The sequence below is a fragment of the Neolamprologus brichardi genome, chromosome 1, assembly GCF_056152115.1.
Source record: "Neolamprologus brichardi isolate AB-2024 chromosome 1, ASM5615211v1, whole genome shotgun sequence".
NCBI lineage: Eukaryota > Metazoa > Chordata > Actinopteri > Cichliformes > Cichlidae > Neolamprologus > Neolamprologus brichardi.
The window spans coordinates 45488467-45514460 of record NC_142104.1 but is presented as its reverse complement, the minus strand read 5'-3'; the positions used below and the strand labels follow the sequence as shown (position 1 = coordinate 45514460).

Sequence of the window (25994 nt, the reverse complement as noted above, 5' to 3'; positions counted from 1 at the left end):
CTGCGATTGCACTTTTCTGTTATATCAACAACTATTATTCGCCATTTATCGCGAAGTCTAAAAGGCAACTTCGAAACAAGAATCCTCATATTGGTTGAATTTTCCAGCTCATCAAGAAACCCAGCTTCATCCATTGTGTTGAAGCAGCTTCTTAGAAAGAATGTGTAAGCTCGTAATGCTGAAGCATCATCAGACTTTAAAACTGACCAGTTAAGAGCCTTGTCTATAAATGCAGATGTTATCTTTGCTCTATTACCAAAATTCCACTCAAGCTGTTTTTTTGCCTCAACATAAGCTGTCTGTGGACTCATGTGCATGCAACTTCTCACTAAAACTTTGGGCTGTCCTGTGGTAAACTGTTCTAAATAATAAAGCCTATCCTGCATGTTATCAGTCTTAGTTTCTATTCCTTGCTCAAACGCCTTAAGAAAGGATCTAAAATGCAAAGGATCACCACCAAAAACAGGAATTTCTATTGCTGGAAGCAGTGACAACCTCTGTTGTTTTACAAGCATCTCAGTAATCTCATTTTGCTTTCTCATGATCTCTGTTAGGGCACTGCTGCGGACGTCAACCTGAGAAGAGATTGGCCTTGGGCTTTCCCCTTCTGGTTTAACCTTAGCAGGTGCATGTGTCTCTAGAGGCATTGGCAAAGGTGAATGAACTAAAGGGGCTTTCTTTGTTCTTGGAGCCTTTTGAGCGGTAGCAGCAGGTATGAACTCAGTAGATGTTCCAGAAGGAGCTTCTGATTCAACCTCAGCCCTGGAATCAAAGCTCCGCTGGTCCTGAGCAGAGGTGAAAATTTGCATTTTTGCATCTGCCATAACCAACTTAGTCCTTAGAGCCAATGCTTCTTTTCTTGCTTTTAATTGAACTTCTTCCAGTTCGAGCGCATGTTTTTCTTGCAGTGCGTCCGCCTCTGCTTTCAAAGCGGCTCTTTCCAACTCAGCTTCCATCAGCACCATTGAAGCTGCACGTGAGCTTTTACTCCTTAAACTTAAGGCTACAGTAACATTACTGGGCGCTTTACTAGAGCCCTTGCTGACAGGTTTAGCAACTCGTTCAGAAATCATGTCGCTCGTTTCTTGCGCTACTTGTGAGACACTATCATGCGGCGCAATGTCACTGTCATGAGATGCTACCTTTGATTCAACATTAGAGGCTGCAACTTCATCCTTTTGTGGATCAGGGTCTGCATTTATCCAAGTGTCGATTTCATGCAGAAAGTCTTTAAAACCGATCAGCTTAGGTTCAATCGCTGTGGTCTGTTTCCTTTTCATCATCATTCAGCAATTTTTGAACTGAAGTCTGTAAGTCCATAAACTCTCCCAAATAATCATTAAATGTTTTCATGTGTTCATCTATGGAAGCTTTTGATTCTCCAGCATCAATGAGAGCATTAATGTCATTTCGTTTTTTTGTCAGAACGCCAAGTTTCGCTCTGCGTTTTTTAATCAAATTAAAAAGCTCTCTTTCTTGTTCCTCCATTTTAACCACAAAAGTCATTTCACACGGTCCAAAAGATAATTGTTCAATACAAATGCTTCATGTTGCAGCTCAGCATCTCGGCTCTTCCAAACAAAGTTTCATATTTACTCACGAACTTTGCGTCATTTTTTCAGTCCATTCTGCGAAGATGCAATCTTCCAAGTCCAGTCTTGCAAGTTTCTCCCAGATTCCAAGTTGATATCCAAGCGAATCAAATGATTTTTTGACTTAAATGTCAAGGCCTTTTACGTTCCAAACACCAAAAAAGAAAGGTTCAAGAAAAGGCCGTGGGTGGCAACGGGAGGTTTGTTTTTGAACGCACTTTGATTCCATTGTCTTAAATCATATGTCGTTTTTTTCGTGCAAAGTTATGAACAAAATCAACCAAATAACTTCTTACAACTTACAATTAAACGAATGTTAACTTAATTTGCTTCAACTACTTCAAAAGTGGTCAAAAAATCATTTCCTCCCCTCCCGAGTCCCCACCAGACATTTGGCAAACAAAAAGTATATACCACACCCTTCCAGGGTGCTCTTAATCCCGTGATTAATGGGAGGGTCCATAAGCCATTACACCAATTACTTTCCAAAACCTTTTCCAATAAATGAATTACAAATTTACATAAACAAAACTAGGTCTACATATTCTTACAACTTTAAAGAAAAAACAAAAATTAATACAAATTGTATTTTATAAACATCCAACAAAAAATGGCCACAACACTCTCGTTTTCTTCTGCTTGTTTTCTTTTTTCTTTCTCAACAGGTGATCCAGGTGATCGATATATGTATTTTTTTTTCTGTTTATTCTGTTGGTTTTTGTTTTTTGCCCTTCTGCCCTGTCCCTCTTCTCAGCTGTTTTTCTTTCGCTCTTTCTTTCTCCCTTCTTTCCCCCAGTCAAGTCTGTCCCATATTCAGCAAGTGAAAATAAAAGAAACAATAAAAGGTGAATCAAATGGACCATTACGGCAAGGCTGGGATGGTCAATTTGGTAAAGTAAATCCGTTGGGCATCTTTCTTCGCCTTTAGACAATAATTCTGATGGCAAAAGAGCCAAACGGGACAGGCAAAAAAAAAAAAAAGACATAGTAAGGAAGTAGCTAGGGAACTCAGTAAGTATGAGCAACAATAGCTTAGGGACAGTTTCTCCAATAAAAAGGAATTCATCATCTGCACTTCGTAAAAAGTGGCATTAAAACAATTCAGCAGCTCCTCAAAGTTTGGATACAAACTTTTTTCAGCTATAGAGGTAGAGGTATACTTCATGTACTTATCAACATACATTTCAGAGGCTTGCATTAGAGTGCATTGGTGCTTGGGCCTCTTTTATTTAGCACGTTTATACCATTGTGAATGTAGCTATATAAATATGCTCAAGAGTCTCTCATATGTTTGTCATGCAACTAAAAATTTGAAAATATATTTTTAAATCAGTAACTTTGCAAATTTAGGGGAATTGTTTTCAGACAACATTTTAAACAGGGTTTGAATAATCAGCACTGACATACAGACATTTATGCGCTGGGTATAACTGACATTCTTAACGCGTGAAAGGCCCGCGGATGTCTTGGAGCAGAGAAACACACTGTATTGTTGCTTTTCTCTATTGTGTAAGCAAAGTCAACCGCAAATGACTAAGATGTTGGTGTTAACATGTCTTTTTATTCCATTCACCCAGACAATGAATACTGAACAGCATACATTAAACCAGGTGTCTCCCAACCCAGTAGTTACCAATCATGCAAAGCATGGCTGGTTTAACACGACGGGCATAACGACTTGCTTCTATCAGCTGTGCAATATTGTTTTTTAATTGTGCATACTATATGTTGTGATGATCTCAGTTCAGTCATGGTGTGTTCTGCAATCCTGCTGAATTGTGTTTTAGTCCCATCGTTTGTGTATGCATGTACAAACAGGCGTATGGCGGGGATGAATCGGAATGTCTTGAGCCTCAGCATCACATCGTCGTAGTAGGTGTCAAAGTAATACTCGGCCAGTTCGAGCAAACAGCTGTGTTGCACCTGACTGGGATGAGCTGTTCGACATCCGTAGCATGTTTCCTGTAGAAAGGCGTTTAGCGCCAACATCACCAGGTGATGGGTTGCGAGCTTGATGTCGATAACGGTTTCCTCACATAGACCTGATCCTGTAGGATCCTGCAGCAACTGTGGAGAGGGGGGAGGAGGTGGTGGAGTGTGGATTAGCAACGCTGGTGGAGGTGGGGTGTCTGGCGAGTCTGAGAGGTCCCACGCTTGCATGTCTCGCTCTGAAAATGAGAACAATAAAAACATGTTATATTTTGTTGCATAGTGTGAGCAATTAGAAATATATTTTACTGCTATTGTTAATAATCATCATCATTACCATTGCATTAATAACATAATCTACAGTATTGATATTGTATTTAGATGTTTAAACATATTGGTACCCAATTAGCCTTTACTACAGGTGCAGTTATAACCACTTTAAACTGTTGAGTTGAATCTATAATCTTAAATGCTTTTGAATGCTTGTTATAATCTTAAATGTGTACGTGCTGGCCTTCTGTCTGGTGGAAAAGGTTACAAGTTGAAACTGAGTGCAGTTCATGCTGACACAAACACACAGTAGACTTTATCTCATGTATAGGTGCGAGGTTAATTATGTTTGCTTGTAACTCTAAAATTGTCTCTGTAAAAGAGGAATAGTTTCTTGCTGTCTCTGCAAAAAGAGGAACAGTTTCTTGCAGGGTGTGGGTTTGGTTTTCCAGACGGGAAGTGAAAGTCAGAAGGCTGACAGCAAGCATCTGCTGTGGAGACGGAGACAATGTTATTTTAAACTGTATTAAGTCATTGTGGTTTTGAAACCTATGTATGAACTGTATCTGAGTGACGTCAAGGGGCGTAGTAAATTTAAGCCCTGAAAGGTATAAAACACCTGCTTATGCTCTGTAAGTCGGGGATCGGCGCTGTCTGTGTACAGCGGGCGGTCTTCCCACGGGTGTCATTAAAATCATCGTTTGACTCCACCCGGCCGGACCAGTGTTGTTATTATGGAAGTTGATTACCTCCTCTACCCCTCCTCAATATTGAACCTAACAATAGACACACATACACACACACACACACATATATTTAACCTACCATTTGGTTAATTTAGTTGTCAGACGGCCTTATGATTTTAGGTTTGCACAGGTTAGAAGGCATGCAAACCTTCGGACAAATCGCAAAATCATCAAAAACAAGGCGTTTTCTAATACCCTTGTACACATGGTGGGCCTCTCTGGTGCTGTACACAACTGGTTCACTTCCTGTCTCTCAGACAGAACTTTTATGCTGAGTATGGATACATGCTCCTCTAAGATCCATAGAATGACGTGGTGTGCCTCAAGGGTCGGTTTTAGGCCCTGTACTTTTTAATTTGTATATGCTCCCTCTCGGCGGTGTCATCAGGAGGCATGGAGTGAACTTCCACAGTTACACTGATGACACTCAGCTGTACATCTCCATGTCTGCTGATGACACCAGACCAATGGATGCCCTTTTTAACTGTATTTCAGATATAAGATCTTGGATGGCAGAAAACTTTTTACAGCTTAACCAGGACAAGACTGAAGTTTTAATCATCGGTCCTGAGGCTCAGAGAGAGAAACTCTTGTCTAAATTACATGCATTTTCACTATGTCCTTTGCTACAAGTGAAAAACCTGGGTGTTATTTTTGACTCTGAGCTTGGTTTTACCCACATATTAAACATGTAAACAATATTGGATTTTATCACCTAAAAAATATAGCCAGAGTCCGCCCTATTCTCTCTCGGGCCAACACGGAGATGTTGATGCATGCTTTTATTACCAGTCGCATTGATTACTGTAATGCCCTGCTCTCTGGTCTCCCCAAAAAGAATATATCACTCTTACAACTTTTACAAAACTCTGCAGCTCGTGTGCTGATGAAGACAAGAGGGCGGGCCCACATTACACCGGTTTTAGAATCACTGCATTGGCTCCCTGTGTGTTTCAGGATCGATTTTAAAGTTCTTTTATTGGTTTTTAAATGTCTTAATGGTCTCAGGCCTTTTTATCTCTCACATCTGCTTTTACCATATGAACCCTAGCGGACCCTGAGGTCCTCTGGTACTGGCCTTTTGATCGTCCCTAAAGTCAGGACACATACTCATGGAGAGGCAGCTTTTCAGTGGTATGGTCCTCGTCTGTGGAACAGCCTGCCGGAGGAGCTCAGGGCCGCAGAGAACGTACATGTTTTTAAGAACAGGCTCAAGACCCACCTTTTTAATTTAGCTTTTACTTAACGTTTATTTATTTTATGCTTATTTATTCTAACCTGTTATTCTATTTATTCATTTAGGTTTTACCTAATATTTATTGATTTTATTCTTATTCATTTTTTATGTTATTACTCTATTTATATTTATATTTATATTTATATTGTATCCCGTTCTTATTTATTTTATCTTTTTACCCTGTATATATCCTATTGGGTCATATCTCCAGTGTTTCCTCGGAGGGGGCTCTCTTCACCGGGGCTGTGATCGACCGTGGCTGGTGCCCAGCCTGGAGGCTGCAGTCTGTGACCGGCTCCCGGTGCAGACGGCTCCCTGTGATAGTGTTTCCTCACTTGGCTCATGCGTACCCAGCCCAATTTTACTCTTTAAGTGTGCATGTGTGTGTGTGTTTGTGGGGGGGGGGGAGATGTGTGTATTCATGATCGTTTATGTTAATGAGAGTGTGGGGAGTGATTTGGAGGGCGGAGTGGGGTGGGCTGCTTTTAACCATGTAAAGCACTTTGTACTACATTTTTTGTATGAAAAGTGCTTTATAAATAAAGATTGATTGATTGATTGATTGATTGAAATGTCTGCAACAACCTGATTCCAGCTTCTACCTCATGATAGGAATGTTTTTGTGGCTCTAGATGACCTGATATCTTTGATGATGGATACATTTGACATGTTTCACATATTATAGACCAACAAGTTATTCATAGCAGTTTAAATACAGGGAGTCACTTTTGGGCCCAGCAGATAAAACAGAGCCAATATTTCCTTCTTTATTTAAGTGACGTGTGTCACAGATGTGACCTAGTAAAGTGTAATAGAATAGAATAGAATAGAATTCAACTTAACTGTTATTGCACATGCACAGGTACAGGGCAACGAAATGCAGTTTGCATCCATCCAGAAGTGCTTTAGTGATATAGATATATTACTAACTGAACATTAGTAACATTATTAACACTCTCAGCTCGTCCTTGTTCCAGACCTGAAGATCCTCTTCTTTCATTCAGCAGCAGCTTCAGGTCTCTGATGGTCCAGGGCTTGTTGTTGGGAAACAGCCCTGCTGGGGTGATGGTGTCCTCACAGAAACAGTCAGTGATGCTGTTGATCTCCATCACAGAGCACGTCCCAGTCTGCAGTCTCAGTCCTGCAGGGCCTCGCTGGCTTCCTGACTCCACCCAGTCAACAACAGGAAGTGTTTGAACTGCAGGAACAAACTGAGGCTGTGGTCAAAAAGGAGTTTTTATCTCCTCGCTCTGACTCTCACTGCGGCCCCGCTGCTGTGTCAACATGTGTTTGTGCTAAACAATGATTGAAAGTGTTATAAATGACTTGTTGGCCTCTGATCTGTCACAAACAGGTGAAACGTGTCTCTCATGAGTCAGATGAAGGTTTTTGACAGAAAGGACAAAAGGTAGCTGCAGTCAGTTTGTGTCATTTTTATATTTATTCATCTGGGAGAAAAATCTGAGGGACATTTAAAATGTGTTTTTCAACAGAGACAAGAACATAAATATAACAGAACAGGTAAATGAACATATTTCAAGTAAACAGCTGGACTGATCAGGTCCAAACACAGAGTGATAAACTTGTCAAACAGCTGTCATATCTTTATATATAAGCTTTTTATAAATCCTGTTCACTGCAGTCTGTTTACTAATAATGTCAAACTGTTAGAAACACAGAAACATCCGAATTGTCTTTGTTCACATAAACCTGTCTGGGATTCTTTGTTGTTCTTTTGATGCAGAGTTACATTATAAATATAAAGAGTTATTTCAGAGTCTCATCAGTTTTCCTACATGTCTTTATTTAACACATCAGCAGGGCTGAAGCTCTCATGTTAAACACACACTGATCTATGGACACGTTTATGTGTTTCTAACAGAACCAGGCTGTTATCAGCCCTGCACTAACATTATGTCACACACTGAATGTAACAGTGACAGTTTACATCATCACACAGTCAGCTGTGATTGTTTCACTGTCATCAAACTAGTCAACAGGAAGTAGAATAAATAGAAACCAATCATTTAATGACAGCATGTATGATTGAAATAAGTGCAGATTATATATGAAGTATAACTGCACACAGTAACTGTATTACAATAAGGACTTAACAGCGCCCTCTGGTGGAGTGTGTCAGTACTGCGTTAACTAGAATACACCACCTCCTCCTCCTTCTCACACCACCTGCTACAGCTCTACTCTTCTATGACTACAGTCATCCACAACACTGGTGTGGGGTGTTTTTACATGTTTTGGAGTTTGTACGTGTTTTGGAGTTTGTACGTGCTTTGGAGTTTGTACGTGCTTTGTCTCTAGGGGCCACCGTAAATATACTTTTATTTATTCACTCCACATAAAATTTAATAAATAAATCATATAATACAAAAATCATTTCATGTTTCTATTGTAACTAAATCATTAGGATTGAATCTGTTCTTGTTGAGGTGACCTGTTAGTGTTTGGACGCGTGATCACGTCACAAGGTCACCTGAGATTTCAAAACACAGGAGAATATCTGTGGTTATAAGAGGCAGACACCCGCACACACACCACATGTCTGCTGTTGTTGTTTATTGTGTTTAACCTGTCAAAGATACAAAAATGAAGAAAAATATGCACCAAGCCCTGTAATCATAGCTGATTCACATGGTTTTGGAGAATGCATGTTCCCTTACCAAGAAGCTGGAGAGCATTTGAAACACCTTTTGCCTTTCCTGCGTATAATCATCAATTTCCTTGTTCTAACACCTTGAAATGTTTCTACCTCTGAGGAAAACATTTATTATTTCATGATTGTATTGTGTCAAGAAAGGAGTTTTCTCAGTGGCCACTATAATGCTGTGATTGTAGCTAATCAACAAGCTAAATGTAGGACATCCTAGTTAACATCAAAGTTTGCAGTGATTTATGGTGGCAGACATCAACAAACAGATCAAATATCTGCCTTTTCTTACATTGCAATTATTTTACATTCAGTATTTCAGATTTTTTGCAGATAAGCTAAAGAACAGCTAACCAGATGTTTCTGTTAATCCTCAACTCAGCGTTTCAGTCATAGACTCCATCTTTGTGTAACTAACAAGCCTACAAACATGCAGCGTCATTCACCGTAGGTCTGTGTGTGCAGGCGTGTGTGCTGGAAATTAGTCGTCTCTGGGCCTTACTGTCTATGCTCTGAACTAACCATCAGCAGCTAGCTGTCAATGACAGAGTTAAGCAGGAGGGATGGCAGATAGCTAAACGATGCTAACACGTATTGTAGCAAACAGCTACTTAAGTTACAATTCAGTGAAACTGACATTGATCCCAGACAGTCGGCTACAAATTCAAAGCAAATTCAAATTTTACTTGTCACATACACAGTCATACACAGTACGATATGCAGGGAAATGCTTACATAACTGCTCGTGACCTAAAGAAAAAAGAAAAGGCTATGAATAAGATAGGAAATAAATATGAAAATTAAAAAGGGTACATTTAACTAGGAAGGAATAAAATAAAATAAAACAAAATATAAAAATTAAAGTTAAAAATTAAATAACTGTACAACAAAATACACAATACACAGTATAGAAATATATAAGAATGTATGAAGAAATATAAATATATATACACAATAACAGCAGCTGTACAAGTATTAAATGGAAATGAAGAATATAATGTCCAGTGTTGTGCAATCCACATTTGAAAGTGTCTTGTGCAGTGCAAATATGCTTAAAGTGATTTAAGTAATGAAGAGAAAACAATGTCCAGAATGTCCAGTGTGTGTGTAAGAACCATATGTGTGGGTCAGTACTGTGTGGGGGTGTGATTGAGAGACCGTATCGCCTGCGGGAAGAAGCTCCTCCTCACTCTCTCTGTTTTGGTCTTCAGGGAGCGGAATTGCTTTCCTGACCTCAACAGAGAGAACAGTCCGTTGTTAGGATGGCTGAGGTGCTTCACGATCTTCCTGGCCTTGGTCCAGCACCGCCTGCTGTAGATTGAGTGCAGGTCAGGGAGCTCGGAGCGGATGGTGCGCTCAGCTGAACGCACAACCCTCTGTAGAGCTCGTCTGTCCTGCATGGTGCTGTTCCCGAACCAGGTTGAGATGTTTCCCGTCAGGATGGTCTCTATGGTGCACGAGTAAAAGTTCCTGAGCACCTTGGAGGGCAGTCGGAAGTCTCTCAAGCATCTGAGGTGGTAGAGACGCTGTCACCACGGTGTTGATGTGACAGGACCATGACAGGTCCTGTGTAATGTGAACTCCGAGGTATTTGAAGCTGTCCACTCTCTCCACTGGGCACTTGTTGATGACGGGGGTCTGGTAGTTCCTCTTCTGCTTAGTGCTGAAGTCCACTGTCAACTCCTTTGTCTTACTGACGTTTAGAAGGAGGCTGTTCCTCTGGCACCAGTTCTCCAGATTCCTAATCTCCTTCAGGTAGGCCGCTTCGTTGTTGTCAGAGATCAGGCCCACCACGACGGTGTCGTCAGCAAACTTGATGATGGTGGTGGAGCTGGTAGTGGCCACACAGTCATATGTGTACAAAGAGTACAGCAGGGGACTCAGAACACACCCCTGGGGGGCTCCAGTGCTGAGAGTGGTGGAGGCTGAGACATGTCCGCCTATCCTTACTGCCTGTGGTCTGCCAGTTAGGAAGTTGGAGATCCACTGACACACTGGCAGCCTCTGGCTTTTCCTCACAGGAGGCTCGGCTGGCAATCAAACAACTAATTAACCAACTCCAGTCAACAGATCATCAGCTAACTTAACAACACAAGTATTTACCTCCTTTGGGTCAGATTTTTTTTCTTTTTTTACAAGCGGTTGGTCTGGACCAACAATTAAATAGTGTCGCCTGTCCACCTCTTTTCATGTCCGATGTCTCCACAGTTCAGTTAGCAAGCATTTAGTTAGCACCAGCGACTGCGCTAACAAACATACAGCAAATAGTGAAGGTTTGGTAGAGAAAGCTGGTTGGGTAATACCAAGTATGCGGTGAAGGAGGGGGGGTTACATTACTAGATGATTAAACATGAAACTATTTTGCTGGCAATAAATGAAATGATTAAAGAAAATCAACAAGCTACTTATGGAAGATAATTCATCATCTTATAAACTGGACTGCAACCCCCCTGGAAATTACACACCTGGTCCTGAGGTCAAATCCACCATCTTTGTTTCAGTGCTGAGTTTCATATTCTCCCGTGTTTGTGTGCGTACTCCGGCTTCCTCCCACAGTCCAAACACTTGCTTTCTAGTTTTCTTTCTTGGTTAGAGTTCCTTACAAATGTCCAGATTATTCTTCTAATGAGGCATCGACCATGTTTTTTTAGTTCTTTGGAAGAAAACATCGCCCTTTGCCATCGTTACTTTTCTTTGACTTTTTCAAATGCAGCTGAACTCCAGCTGGTATTTTATTGGACTTTGCAGCTGTTTATGGTCATCAGTTCATTCCTGCAAACCTCTGAACCTGAACAACAATGATGCTGCATTGCTGGCTGATCCCAAAAGGTTGATTCTGTTCATCTGGACGTTTTCAGAAACGTTTGCTCACTGATCCAGATGACTTCTTCAGTCTCAGCTGACTGCAGCTTTACAACCTTACAAACAGCACATTTGCACAATGACTGAAACCAGCAGCAGTGGCACCTGATATATATGATACTAATATAATACATATACATATATAATCCATACTAATGATGAAGGAACTGAGCTCACAGTCCATTGTTCATTCAGTGAACTACTCAGTTTATTTTGGGCCTCAGAACTGCTCACTCTGTTTGTACATCACTGATTGTCAGCAATAGACTCATTCTGCTGTGTGGACAGGAACACATGTGACATCACTTCCTGTTTGTTTGTGACTAAAGAGGAAGAAGTTTACAAGGAATCATTTAGAAGAGTTTCAAATATCAACTGATTGAATCCATGAATCTGAAAACGTGTTTGTGAGTGAAATCAGAATCAGAATCAGAATACTTTATTAATCCCGAAGGAAACTAGGGTTACAGCAGGCAGCACGCTAATGGCGCATGCACACTTACAAAGGAACCTTCTGACCAACTTTACAGAAACATCACATTAGGGAGACATGTCAGAGAGGTCGGTTGATAGGAAAAAAACAACGAAAATACATAACACGAGGTAAGAGGAGGAGAAAAAAAACTCCACTCAGACTGAGCTCCTAGTGGGAGAACAGTTTGTTAACAGAAAAAAAACACCTCAGCACAAAAAGCACATGACTATCAATACACCATAGAAACACAAGACAAGCAACAGGGGCGGGTAAAGGGTACACCGGCACTGTCTACACAGAGCCGGTGTGGACAGCGCATCCGGTCCTGCAGCATGTCTGCGCTGGTCCAGTCGACTGCCATCTTCCCCGGTAGGGCACAAGCATCGAAGGCGTTTGGAAAGGGAGGGGGGATCAGTGTGTGCATATCAGTGTATGTGTGTGTGTGTGTGTGTGTCCAGAGTTCAGCTGAGACAGTGTCCTTCGCCCCGCCAGGCTGAGTAAACAGTCTTCCAGCCAACCCAGGTGGCCTTGCATGGAATGGGAAGAACAGTCTAAACACAGTCATTATCAGGGTGTTTTGTTCAGCTCCAGCCTTGAGGCCGCAGCTGGCGCCAAAGGGGTATCCGCATGAAGTGATGGTGGTTTTTACTTTAGTGCGAACAACTCATATGAATTTCAAAGCTGTTCTAACAGTCCAACACTGGTCTCTCAATCTCCTGTTGGAGAGCCGTGAGCTTTCTATGATGTTATCCAAACTTACGTTCCGTGACGTTGTCATTCTTTTTGCTCAAAGAGCCGATTCTGAGAACTCACGTCTGCAGTGCACTTCCCCAAGATGTGGTCGAATTTGCGCTCAAAGGTGTTATTCGAGCTAGCCCCTCCAGATGTAATCCAGTTTTTCACTCAGAGGTCTTGTTCTGAGTATTTACAGCAGCTGTAGCCTCTCCAAGATCTTCTCCGTGCTGCACTCAATGAGCCCATTTTAAGAAACTCACGCCTCGTCCCATCATTTCAATCCCAGCGGGCAGCCTTGTGGGGGTTTGAACAGCCGGTTCCGCTTTCTTAATTCTTCGATAAGCCAGGGCCAAGCCAGCTCCGATCAGCAAGAACCCTGTTATCATGATTCCGAATAGGTAGATATCTTCAGCAGTCAGGCTCACCCAAGCCCAGACTTCTCGTTGACAAGGGGTGTCAATTGCATTCAGAGACCAGTTGATCAAATCCATAATTCCTCTTTTAGGTTTTAGAGAACAGACTGTGAGAGAGTGTTCCAGGGAAAAGTAAGTAAAAACACAAGACAAGACAAGGACATACGAAGCTAAGCAGGGAAGATAAGGGCAGGAGAGGAGAAAAGTGCGACCACCTTCACTGAGAGCCAAGAGACAAAAAAAAAAAAAAAGAGAGACAGACATGTACAGACTGAACTATCTGTTCAAGAGTCAGAGTGTTTATCTAACAGGAGGACACTCTTTACACACCACTCAGCACAGGGACACTGAGGAACCTCGGTAGACTGTAAACCCAGGATAAAGAGTTTGAGTGAATCTGGTGTTGAAGATGTGGAGGTGGATCAGAGTGTCAGAGGAGACTCTGTAGAAGGACAGAGTGCCAGCAGGAAAGTCCACATACACTGCTACTCTGTAAGTGACAGAGGAGGAGGAGGAGATGGATATTTGTCTTTTATTATGCCAGACATAGCAAGGACCATCATCAGAGAACTCAAGATTCCAGGACTGATCATTGAGTCCAAAAACAAAATCGTTACTGTCTCCTTTCCTTCTGATTCTTCTGTAACTCACTGATATACAAATGTCTCCTCTCCACTCGACCTCCCAGTAACAGCGACCAGTCAGACCATTTCTACACAGCAGCTGAGGATGAAAACCAAATCTGTATGGATGATCAGGATATGACTGAACCTCCTCCACATGTGTCACCTTTGTGTTGTTGTCAGACAGTTGGAGGTTTGTGTTCACTGTGTTTGTGTCGATTGTGAGTTGACAGGAATCTGATGGAGAGAACAAACACAATCCAGCTGCAGTTATTGATCCATCATCTGTTCATTGATTGACACTTTGATGATGACTCCTGACATCAGAATGATGAAGATGGTTGAATGTGTGCTGCTTTGTTTTCATGAATCACATTAAAAACACACTTACACTTCCTCAGACCTGGTCTCAACCATTGGACTCCAGCAGACTCCAACCTGAGAGGAGGAGGGGGGTCAGAGCAGCACAGTCAGCATGCACACATGGACATTACATGGCTCTCATACACACACTGTTACACACTGATAAAGGAACAGTCCAATATTCTCACAATTTAACTTGAATCCGTATGTGGATCAAACTGCTCATGACTGATCCTGGATCTGTCAGCACACCACTCCATTGAATGAAATATGTCTTGATGAATGCTCAATCATCCAGGTAAATAGATCCCAAAAGGTTGATTCTGTTCATCTAGACATAACATTTTCAGTAGTAGAAGCGTTTTTTCACTCATCCAAAGTGACTTCTTCAGTCTCAGCTGACTACAGGTTTCCCCAATCTTATAAACAGTACATTTGCACAATAACTGAAACCAACCCACTGAATGAATAATGGACTGTGAGGTCAGTTCCTTGATCATTAATATAAAAATTGTCATGACCATTGATCAACAACTACTGAACAAAGCCCACTGATCAATTCAATTCAATTTATTTATATAGCACCAAATCACAACAAAAGTCACCTCAAGGCGCTTCATAGATACAGAGAAAAACCCAACAATCATATGACCCCCTATGAGCAAGCACTTTGGCGTCAGTGGCAAGGAAAAACTCCCTTTTAACAGGAAGAAACCTCCGGCAGAACCAGGCTAAGGGAGGGGCAGGGCCATCTGCTGTGATTGGTTGGGGTGAGAGAGGAAGAAAGGATAAAGACATGCTGTGAAAGAGAGACAGAGGTAATAACAGGTATGACTCAATGCAGAGAGGTCTATTAACACATAGTGAGTGAGAAAGGTGACTGGAAAGGAAAAACTAAATGCATCATGGGAATCCCCGGCAGCCTACGTCTATTGCAGCATAACTAAGGGAGGATTCAGGGTCACCTGGTCCAGCCCTAACTATATGCTTTAGCAAAAAGGAAAGTTTGAAGCCTAATCTTAAAAGTAGAGATAGTGTCTGTCTCCTGAATCCAAACTGGAAGCTGGTTCCACAGAAGAGGGGCCTGAAAACTGAAGACTCTGCCTCCCGTTCTACTTTTAAATACTCTAGGAACAACAAGTAAATGGTAAATATCCTGTATTTATATAGCGCTTTACTAGTCCCTAAGGACCCCAAAGCGCTTTACATATCCAGTCATCCACCCATTCACACACTGGTGATGGCAAGCTACATTGTAGCCACAGCCACCCTGGGGCGCACTGACAGAGGTGAGGCTGCCGGACACTGGCGCCACCGGGCCCTCTGACCACCACCAGTAGGCAACGGGTGAAGTGTCTTGCCCAAGGACACAACGACCGAGACTGTCCAAGCCGGGGCTTGAACCAGCAACCTTCCGATTACAAGGCGAACTCCCAACTCTTGAGCCCTGTAGGCCTGCAGTGCGAAAGCGACGTGCTCTAATAGGGTGATATCTTACTACAAGGTCATTAAGATAAGATGGGGCCTGATTATTTAAGACCTTGTTTGTGAGGAGCAGGATTTTGAATTCAATTCTGGATTTAACAGGAAGCCAATGAAGGGAAGCCAAAACGGGAGAAATCTGCTCTGTCTTTCTAGTCCCTGTCAGGACTCTTGCTGCAGCATTTTGGATCAGCTGAAGGCTTTTCAGTGAGTTTTTTGGACATCCTGATAATAATGAATTGCAGTAGTCCAGCCTTGAAGTAATAAATGCATGAACTAGTGTTTCAGCGTCACTCTGAGACAGGATATTTCTAACCTTAGAGATCTTGCGCAAATGGAAGAAAGCAGTCTTACATATTTGTTTAATATGTGCGTTGAAGGACATGTCCTGGTCAAAAATGACTCCAAGGTTCCTCACAGCATTACTAGAGGCCAAGGTAATGCCATCCAGAGTAAGAATCTGGTTAGATACCATATTTCTAAGATTTTCAGGGCCGAGTACAATAACCTCAGTTTGATCTGAATTAAGACCTGGCATGGCTGGCAGTTCAGTCCTGGTGCCGTGCTTATCTCACCACCCTCTGCAGAGCTTTGCGGTCCAGAGCATTAAGACTGCCGTACCAAGTGGTGATGCAGCTAGTCAGAATACTTTCAATGGTGCATCGATAAAAGTTTGTTTCTGGGGTTCATGCCGAAACTTCTCAGGAGCCACAGGAAGAAGAGCTGCTGTCTTGCTGCTTTTGTGATCACACCAACATGGTGTGACCAGCTGACTCTCTCCACCTCTGCTCCTTCGATGTGGATGGAGGTGTGGCCTCCTCTCTGCAGTCTCCTGTAATCCACGATGAGCTCCTGGGTTTTGCTGACGTTAAGCAGCAGGTTGTTGTCGCGGCTCCATGATGTCAGGGCTCTCACCTCTGCCCTGTATGCTGTCTCATCTCCATCAGAAATGCAGCCGATGATGGTGGTGTCGTCTGCAAATTTGATGATGGTGTTTGAGCTGTGTGTTGCTGTACAGTCGTGGGTGAACAGGGTGTACAGCAGGGCGATGTGTGCTCAAAGTAACTTGCCCAACACTGGTCATTACTAGTTAACGTTAAAGGGATGGTTGGCTCAACAGAGCTCTGACTGTTTGTCAGCCTTGCTACAGTGCTGAAGAGAAACCTGGGGTCTTTCTTATTTTCTTCAATCAGTGATGAATAGTAAGATGTTCTGGCTTTGCAGAGGGCTTTCTTATAAAGCAACAAACTATTTCTGCAGGCTAACTGATCATCTTCTAAGTTTGTGACACGCCATTTCCTCTCCAGCTTACGAGAAATCTGCTTTAGGCTACATGTTTGAGAATTATACCACGGAGTCAGGTACTTCTGATTTGAGGCCTTAGTTTTCACCATAGCAACAGTATACAGAGTCGTACGTAGTGAGGAGGTGAAATTATTAACAAGATAATCAACCTCTGTTGGAGTAGTGTTCAGATAGCTGCTCTGCTCTGTGTTGGTACAGGGCATTGAAGATGATAACAGTGGGTGGATTATATTCTTAAACTTAGTTACAGTGCTTTCAGAAAGACATCTACTTTGATAATGTCTACTCCCCACTGCTGTGTAATCAATTATTGTAAATGTAAATGTTATCAGGAAATGATCAGACAGCAGAGGGTTTTCAGGAAACACTGTTAAATGTTCAGTTTCTATCCCTTATGTTAAAACAAGATCTAGAGTGTGATTAAAGTGGTGGGTGGGTTCTTTTACATGTTGAAAGAAGCCAGTTGAGTCTAATAACAGATTAAATGCCATGTTGAGGCTGTCATTTTTAGCATCTACATTAATGTTAAAATCACCCACAATAATTATTTTATCTGAGCTGAGAACTAAATCAGATAAAAAAAATCTGAGAAATCAGACAGAAACTCTGTGTAAGGCCCAGGTGGACGATAGATCATAACAAGTAAGACTGGTTTCTGAGTTTTACAGCTGCCGTGGACAAGGCTAAGCATCAGACTTTCAAATGAATTAAAAGTCTGTCTTGGTTTTTCGTTGATTAATACACCACGTTCCAAATTATTAAGCAAGTTCTGTTTAAGTGTCATAAAGATTAAATAAGTTGTTTTTCCAATTAAACCCATGGATGGAATTGTGTCTCAGGGCTCTTTGGATGACTAAAATCAATCTCAGACACCTTTGATCATTTGTTTGTCAGGTGAGCCCAATTAAAGGAAAAACTACTGAAGAAGGATGTTCCACATTATTAAGCAATATAGGAAGGAAAAATCATCTCTCTACTGCTGAAAAGTGTGAAATAGTTGAATGCCTTGGACATGTAATGAAAACCTTAGATATTTCACGAAAATGTTATGACCATACTGTTAAGAGATTTGTGGCTGAGTCAGAGCACACATGGGTTCATGCAGATAAAGGCACAATGATGAAGGTTTCTGCCAGACAAATACATCAGATTAAGAGAGCAGCTGCTAAAAGGCCATTACAAAGCAGCAAACACATATTTGAAGCTGCTGGTGCCTCTGGAGCCCTGCGAACATGAAGCTGTAGGATCCTCCAGAGACTTGCTGTTGTGCATAAACCTTCTATTTGGCCACCCCTAACCAACGCTCACAAGCAGAAACGGCTGCAGTGGGCCCAGAACTACATGAAGACTAATTTTCACACAGTCTTGGTCACTGATGAGCAGTGTTGGGACTAGCGCGTTACAGTAACATTATTATTGTGGTAACAAGCATGGTAACTAGTTATTATGCCAAAATCAGGAACGCGTTAATCGTTACTGGGATTTAGATAGGCTCGTTATTCGTTACTTCGTGTGATGGCTATCACGGAGCTTCCACAGATTCAGTAACATTAGCATGTGGTGGAGGCCAGCAGGTGGATGAGGGAAAGGGGAGGCAAGAGGAGAGACCCGAAGCGGCCGCCAGTCCGAGCGTCAGGTGAACTGAACTTCAGGTAACAAGTTATGACCTGCAGTCTATCTGGGTCAGATATAAACCAAGTTTAGGTGGAGTTTATTTTCGTTATGCTGACTTTTTCGTACTGCGTACTAGCTAGCATGACGGGGTTTCTATACAGCTGGGTGGGTGCTATGATGTTTTTTTATGATGTATGAATTATTAGAGTTGCCAACTGTCCCGTAAAAAACGGAATCGTTCCGTATTCAGAGAAAATATTGCGCGTTTTTTATTGAGGTGAAAAGGAACACAGTTTGTCCCAGACTTCAGCTACAATGAAAAAGACACAAAGCTGGAGTTATTCTGTCTTTATGCTTTCAGCTGCCTCTTCTTCTCTCATTCTCTCCCCCTGCCTCTCCCGTTTCTACTTCAATCATGAAACTGATCAATGATCAGCTGATCGGCTTTACTCTCTTGTTTGTTTATCGCCCACTTCGCGCCAGAAAGAAGAAACCAGCGGATGTCGCGTTAAACAACAGCAGCACGTTTAAGCTTGATAAGCTGTTGTTAGAATTTATTTAATATTAATTTCTAGTATCAGCTGATGTTTGCTGGAGCCACAGCTGTAAAAGCTGCTGGTTATGATATCGGTTCGGTTATCTGGTGAGAGGGAAACATGAAGATGAAACCAGGAGATGTCCTTACTGAATCATCAGAGCTGAGCAGATGATGGAGAAACAGGTTTACCTTTTAGGTGACATGAATGAATTGAAGGGAAGTTATGAACTGTTTCAGAGAGACAAATAACACCAGGATCCTTTTTTTACGTAGCTGACAGCTGGTAACTGTGCAGGGGCGGGTCTAGCAAAATTTTGCCAGGGGGGCCAGGTAGGGCATTAACAGGGAAAGGGGGGCACAAAGAAATGTCATGGTCCTGGGTCCTTTTGACCCAGCGTTTTGTGTTTTCTATTAGTGTGATTGTTGGTTCTGTTCTTCCTCTGTTTAGTGTTTACTCTGTTCTGCCCGTGTGTTCCTGTATCAAGTCCGCGTTTCTTAGTCTGTGTCTACGTCTACGTTTCTGGTTTGTTTTGTTAGCTTTGCCCAGTTTAGGTTCCAATTTCATGTTCCCGCGCCATTGCTGTTTGTATTTTCTTTTGTTAAATAAATACTCACCTGCACCAGAGCTGCCGCATTTTGGATCCTATCTTCAACCCCACACGTCTGCCACACCGCACGTAGGCTAGAATCATGGCCGCGGACAACGACGGTCCAGGCGTGGGATTTCTTTCGTGGAAATATGCACATTATTTGTTCCCTTCTATTGGTAGGTGGCACAGTGCACTTGTGGCAAGTAAGCAAGCTAGTAGACTGGCAATCTTGCTGGGTATCCAGTTACGGAAGCAAGACATTAACAAGAGAATTCTGAGTAAAACCAAAGTTACTTTCCCTAGTAACTAGTTACTTTGACAGTAACGAGTAACTTGAAGTAACTGAGTTACTTTTGATAGAAGTAACTAGTAACGTAACTAAGTTACTAATTTAAAGTAACTTACCCAACACTGCTGATGAGTGCAGTGCAACCCTGGATGGTCCAGATGGATGCAGTGGTGGAAGGTTGGTGGACAGCCACCATGTCCCATCAAGGTTTTGTCATCAGCAAGGAGGCGGTGGAGTCATGTTTTGAGCCGGAATCACGTGGAGAGAGCTGGTCAGCCCCTTTAGGGTCCCTGAAGGTGTGAAAATGACCTCTGCAAAGTATGTGGAGTTTCTGACTGACCATTTTCTTCCATGTTAGAAAGAGAAGAACTGTGCCTTCTGCAACACAATCATCTTCATGCAAGACAATGGGCCATCTCATGCTACAAGGAATACCTCTGCATCATTGGCTGCTATCGGCATAAAAGGAGAGGAACTCATGGTGTGGTCCCCATTCTTCCCTGCCTTCAATCCTATTGAGAACCTTTGGAGCATGCTCAAGCAAAAGAATATGAGGGTGGGAGGCAGTTCACATCCAAACAGCAGTTCTGGGAGGTTATTCTGACATCCTGCAAAGACATTCAAGTAGAAACTTTCCAAAAAGTTCCATGGATGAAAAAATTGTAAAGCTGCTATCAAATAAGGGGTCCTATGTTACTATGTAACTTGACCTGTTAAGATGTTTTTGATTGAAATAGTTTTTGATGCCAGTGAAATTGATCTACTAATGCTGCAAATTTAACAAATGACCAGAAATTGCTGCCACACCGCCCCCTCGGCCTGTGCTTCGAGGTTTCTGGTAATTAGAATGACTTGGGGGTGTTGATTCATATTCTGCCCTCACTGCTACACTGGATACAGTTATGCAGATAGATAAACTCCTCGACAACTGACAGGTGTATCGTCCCTTTTATTGACGCTGCCTTCAATTATCAACAGAGTGAAACTACAAACAGAAGAAAATAAGCAATATTCAGTCTATATATTCACACGATAATGCAAATCAGTTGACTAAACTAGCTAACATTGGAAAGAAAGTAAATCTGAATACAGTACACCTTTAACCATAAAAGTGCATAAATAATAGCAAATATAGTTGCATTAACTCTTGTTCAACTTAAATACTCACAAGCGATGTTCTCTGTAAAACAACGAAGAGGATGGATGCAGATGTTTATCCGAACAACATGCTGAGTCAGTCTTTTCTCAAAGTGTGCTGCATTACTAACTCTACAGCTAACAAACAAATCTTGGCATGAAAGAACTGTAGTGACTCTTGCTGGTGGGAAGAAGAACTACACCAGCACACTCCCCTTCTGACATCTATTGGATGTCATCACCATCTTTAAGGATCAATGTCTCTATTAGTATTTCGCAGCAGGAGTACAGTCTCTGTCACTGGCCTTAAGAAGGTTTTAGATGTTCCTCCAGAAGTGACCTTTACCTCAATCTTTCTGACATGTCCGTCTTGGCTAGGAAAGGTCTCAACAACCACCCCCATGGGCCAGTGGTTTCTTTTAGCTCGACTGTCCTTTAGAAGAACTAGATCTCCCCTTTGAAGAATTTGACTCACAGATTGCCATTTTCTTTGCTCTTGGAGTGTCGGCAGGTACTGTGTTTTCCAACGGTAACAGAAGACATTTGAAAGATGTTGCACTTGTCTCCATTGGCGTCCGAACAAATCTTTATTGTCAAAGTGTCCGGGTGGTGTAGGTGGTAATCCAGTTTTCTGCGTAAGGAGGGTAGCAGGCATAAGAAGAAAGGAGCAATCTGGATCTGACGAGACTGGTAGTAGCGGTCGAGAGTTTACAATAGCGGTTACCTCTGCTAGAAGAGTAACGAGAACCTCATGGGTCAACAGACGAACTGGGTTGACAGTTAGCATAGAGTCCAGTATGCGCTTCACGATGCCGATCATGCGCTCCCAACTTCCTCATATGAGAACTATGAGGAGGGATGAAGATCCATGTGCATTCATTCTTGGATAAAAAGTCTTGAATTTCCTGGTTGTCACAGTGTTTTGGAGTTATTCCGAGCTCCTTGCACGCTCCCAGAAAGTTGGTCCCACAGTCAGACCTCAGCTGCTTTACTGGTCCTCGGATAGAGATGAATCGTCTCAGAGCATTGATAAAACTAGACGACTCCATCGTCTCGATGACCTCAACATGAATGGCCCTGATGCCCAAGCAGGTGAAGATGATGGCCCAGCGTTTGCTGCTAGCAAGGCCTCCTCTTGTTCTCCGAGAGTTTATTGTCCACGGTCCAAAGACGTCAACTCTGACATAAGTAAATGGGGGGCAGACTGTCACACGATCGATGGGTAAGTCTGACATTTTTTGCGTTTCTGTGTTCCACCTGAGCTTGCGGCAAATTACACAGTGGTGGATGACTGAACTGATGCTCCGTTTCCCACCAACAATCCAGAAGCCAGCGGATCTCATGGCTCCCTCTGTGAAATGGCGCCCCTGGTGCTGCACCTGTTGGTGGTAGTGTCAGATTAGTAGAGTAGTTAAACGGTGGTTGCCTGGGATGATAATGGGGTGTGCTTCATCGCTTTCCATGCTGGCTTGTGAAAGGCGACCACCAACCCTGAGACAGTCTGCATTGTCTTTGAAAGGAGAGAGTTTTCTGAGAAGGCTCTGTTTTGGAATGTCTTTTTGGGTTGAAGACACGTGATGATGTCAGGATAAACCTCGTGTTGAAGACCACTCAGAACAACGCTCTTTGCCTTACTGTAATCTTCTGGACTAAGACTTTTGCAGATATGCCAGCCATGACACTTTTTTGGGGACGTGCTGTTCCTGTAACACCTTGCAATATGAATGAGCCTTGCTATTGCTCTCAACAGTGACCCCCAAGTAGAGAAAGACGCAAATTGTCTCGTTTCGAGGAAAGAAGCTGCGACATTGGTTGAAAGTGATGTCACTGTTGGACGGATCTCAGGATCTGATTCAGGATTGACTAGTTCAAAGGTATGTTTAGTCACTTCAGGGGTTGATCTCAGTAGGTAATCTGGTCCTTTGAGCCATGTGCTTGATGAGAGTGCACTAGCTGGGATTGATCTTGAAGCTATGTCGGCCGGGTTAAGCTCTGTTGGAACGTAGTTCCACTGCTCTGGGTTGGACGATTTTCGAATCCTCTGTACACGATTGCATACGTAGACGTAGAATCGTCTGGATTCATTCTGTATGTATCCAAGTACCACTCTGCTGTCTGTGAAAAATCTTGTAGAATGGAAGGGAACATCAATTTCCTCTGTGATAATGTCAGCAATCTCGACAGCAAGAACAGCTGCACATAGCTCGAGCCTGGGGATTGTTATTTCTTGCCGCGGTGCGAGTTTTGCTTTGCCAAACATGAATCCCAGTTCATTGTTGCCTTCTGAGTCTGTTAGCTTGACATAGGCTACTGCAGCGATAGCTTTCGTAGACGCGTCACAGAATATACAGAGCTCCCTTTTTTCTGCACCACTGAAGGATATAGAGGTGTACATTCTCGGTATTCTGACTTCTTCGAGAAGTTTCAGGGACTCTTTCCATGCACTCCACTCTTGGAGCAACTTTTCTGGGAGTGGATCATCCCATTGACATATGTCTGTGGAAAGTTCTCTAAGGAGAGCTCTGCCTTTGATGCTGACCGGAGCTGCAAACCCGAGAGGGTCAAACAGACTGTTGACGACTGAAAGTACCCCTCTGCGGGTATAGGGCTTCTCAGCAGTGGACACTTGAAACGTGAATTTGTCTGTTGCAATGTCCCAGCTTATTCCAAGGCTTCTTTGCATAGGTGGAATGTCAGCTCCTAGGTCGAGGTCTTTTAGACCCTTGGCTAGATCGTTTTTGTGGAATGCCTTCATTACATTCACCTCATTGGATGCAATCTTGTTTAGCCTCAGATTAGATGAAGCCAGAGTGTCTTGAGCATTTTGCATAACAGCAATGGCATCAGTACTTGATTGGAAGGAGGCGAGACAATCATCTACGTAAAAATGTCGTTCCACCAGATGTTGCGTGGTGATGCCTTGCTTGTCTCGGTCCTCTGATGCCCTTCTGAGTCCGTAAGTTGCAACCACAGGCGACGGGCTGTTGACAAAGACATGTACGGTCATTCTGTATTCCACGATCGGTTGATCCATGTCATTGTTTTGGTGCCAGAGGAATCTCAAAAAGTTCCGGTGGTCCTCCCTGACCACGAAGCAATGGAACATTTGTTTGATATCGGCTGTGACTGCCACCTTTTCTTCACGGAGTCGCATCAACACACCCAACAAGCTATTGTTGAGGTTGGGCCCAGTAAGAAGAACATCGTTGAGGGATACTCCATTGTGTTGTGCACTTGAGTCGAAGACAATGCGTATTTGTTCCGGTTTGCACGGGTGGTACACTCCGAAGAAGGGGAGGTACCAGCACTCTTCTTCTTTAGTGAGTGGTGGCGCTATCTCAGCGTGGCCATTGTCAAACAAAGTTTGCATAAAGTCTGTAAACTGACCTTTTACCTGAGGGCGTTTGTTCAGCATGTGGCGTGCCGATGTAAGGCATTGCATAGCCTGCCGCTTATTGTTCGGCAGCCGTGGCCTGGGTGAACGAAAAGGTAGTGGCGCGACCCAACTGTTAGCACTGTCCTGGTAGACTTCCTTATCCATTATCTGTAGGAAGGCCCTTTCCTCCTGTGAGTAGCCGAGGCTCTCGTCCAAACTTGTTTGTTTGAAAACTGTTTCTCCAATTGAAGAGTGCTTTGTTCGCATTGGGGAGTTGACCTTGTTGTAGCCTTGCGAGTTGAAACTTTCCTTTACCTGAATGGCATTTTTGCATGGAAGGAAGTGACTTGGACGACCATTGTCTAAGATGTTTGTTTTGAAAATGTTAGCACGCACAGGTTTGTGAGCTCCACCCAGGCAAACGTTGCCAATGATCACCCATCCAATAGCTAGCTTCTGTGCAAATGGCGCGTTTGGAGGCCCATTGCGCTGGTCGAGAACTTTGTGTGCTTGAATAACGTCCCTTCCAATGAGCAGCAGGATCTGAGCGCTCTGGTCGAGAGCCGGGATTTCAGTTGCGATTTCCTGAAGGTGGGTGTGGTTTCGAGTAGCTTCAGCTGTGGGAATCTCACTGCGATTGTCGGGTAGCATATCACACTCAATAAGTGTCTGGAGCTCAAGACGTGACGTGCAATCTGCCGATTCCACAATGAAGTTAAAAGCTCTCCTCCCTGTCACTTCCTCCAATCCAGCACAGGTTCTCAATTTATATGGAAAGGAGTTCCTGGTGACGCCAAATGTGTCAAAAACCAATGATTTTGCGAGTGACCTGTTGCTTTGGTCGTCTAGGATGGCATAGGCCTTAAGTTTCTTTTCAGGTGAGTTCTTTGCGTATATGAACGAGGCAGATCTTGGCACATGAGTGACTTTCAAATTCACTTCCACAGACTTGTGTGCATGTCAAGATAGCTGTGGGCCGTGCTGCATTGCGCGCCCCGCCGTCAACTGTTACGGGCTCTGCAATAGTAGTTGTCGCAGTAGTCGTTGGTGCCAGTCCCGGATGAAGAGCTGTAATGTGTAATTTTGAATCACATTCTGTACAATGTATTTCTGACTTACATGTCTTTGCCTGGTGGTTTGTAGAAGCACAGCATTTGAAGCATATCATGTTTTTCTTGAGATAGGCCTTTCGCTCCTCCAGTGGCATTTCCCTGAATGCTCTGCATTTTTTGAGAGCATGAGGTCTTTTGTGGATAGGACATTCCTTATTTGGGTCCTCAATGTTTGTAGGAGTTGATTTCGGCTCCGTACTGACAACTTCGGTTCTGATGACGGAGATAGGTTCTCTTTTAGCGTGTTTTTCGTAAAGTTTATTTGTCTTTGAAAGGGCAGGAGGAGGCGGCACAGACTGCCTAAAGCTAGGGTCGTTGCGCATTTTTGCTTCTCTACTGATGAAGGCCACAAATGCAGAGAATGGTGGAAATGACACACAATGGTCCTCTTTGTATTTAGAACCATAGTTCATCCATTTTTCTTGCATAGCATAGGGGCGTTTTTCCACCGCTGGATTAATGCCTCTCGCTGTATCGAGGTAGAGTAGACCTGGAATGTAACCTTCACTCTTTGCGGCATCTATTTCTAGGAGCAGGTCCTGTAGTTCTCTCAACAGTTGTGGATCTTTGTATGAGATTTTTGGGAAACGGTCCAATCTGTCGAGCAGTGCATTCTCTATAGCTTCGGGGGAGCCGTAGCA

At 43.0% G+C, this 25994-nt stretch overlaps 1 pseudogene; it reads right to left on the bottom strand.

Moving 5' to 3' along the window:
- Positions 1-3193: 3193 nt before the first annotated feature.
- Positions 3194-19541, bottom strand: LOC148106537 (uncharacterized; annotated as a pseudogene).
- Positions 19542-25994: the final 6453 nt, after the last annotated feature.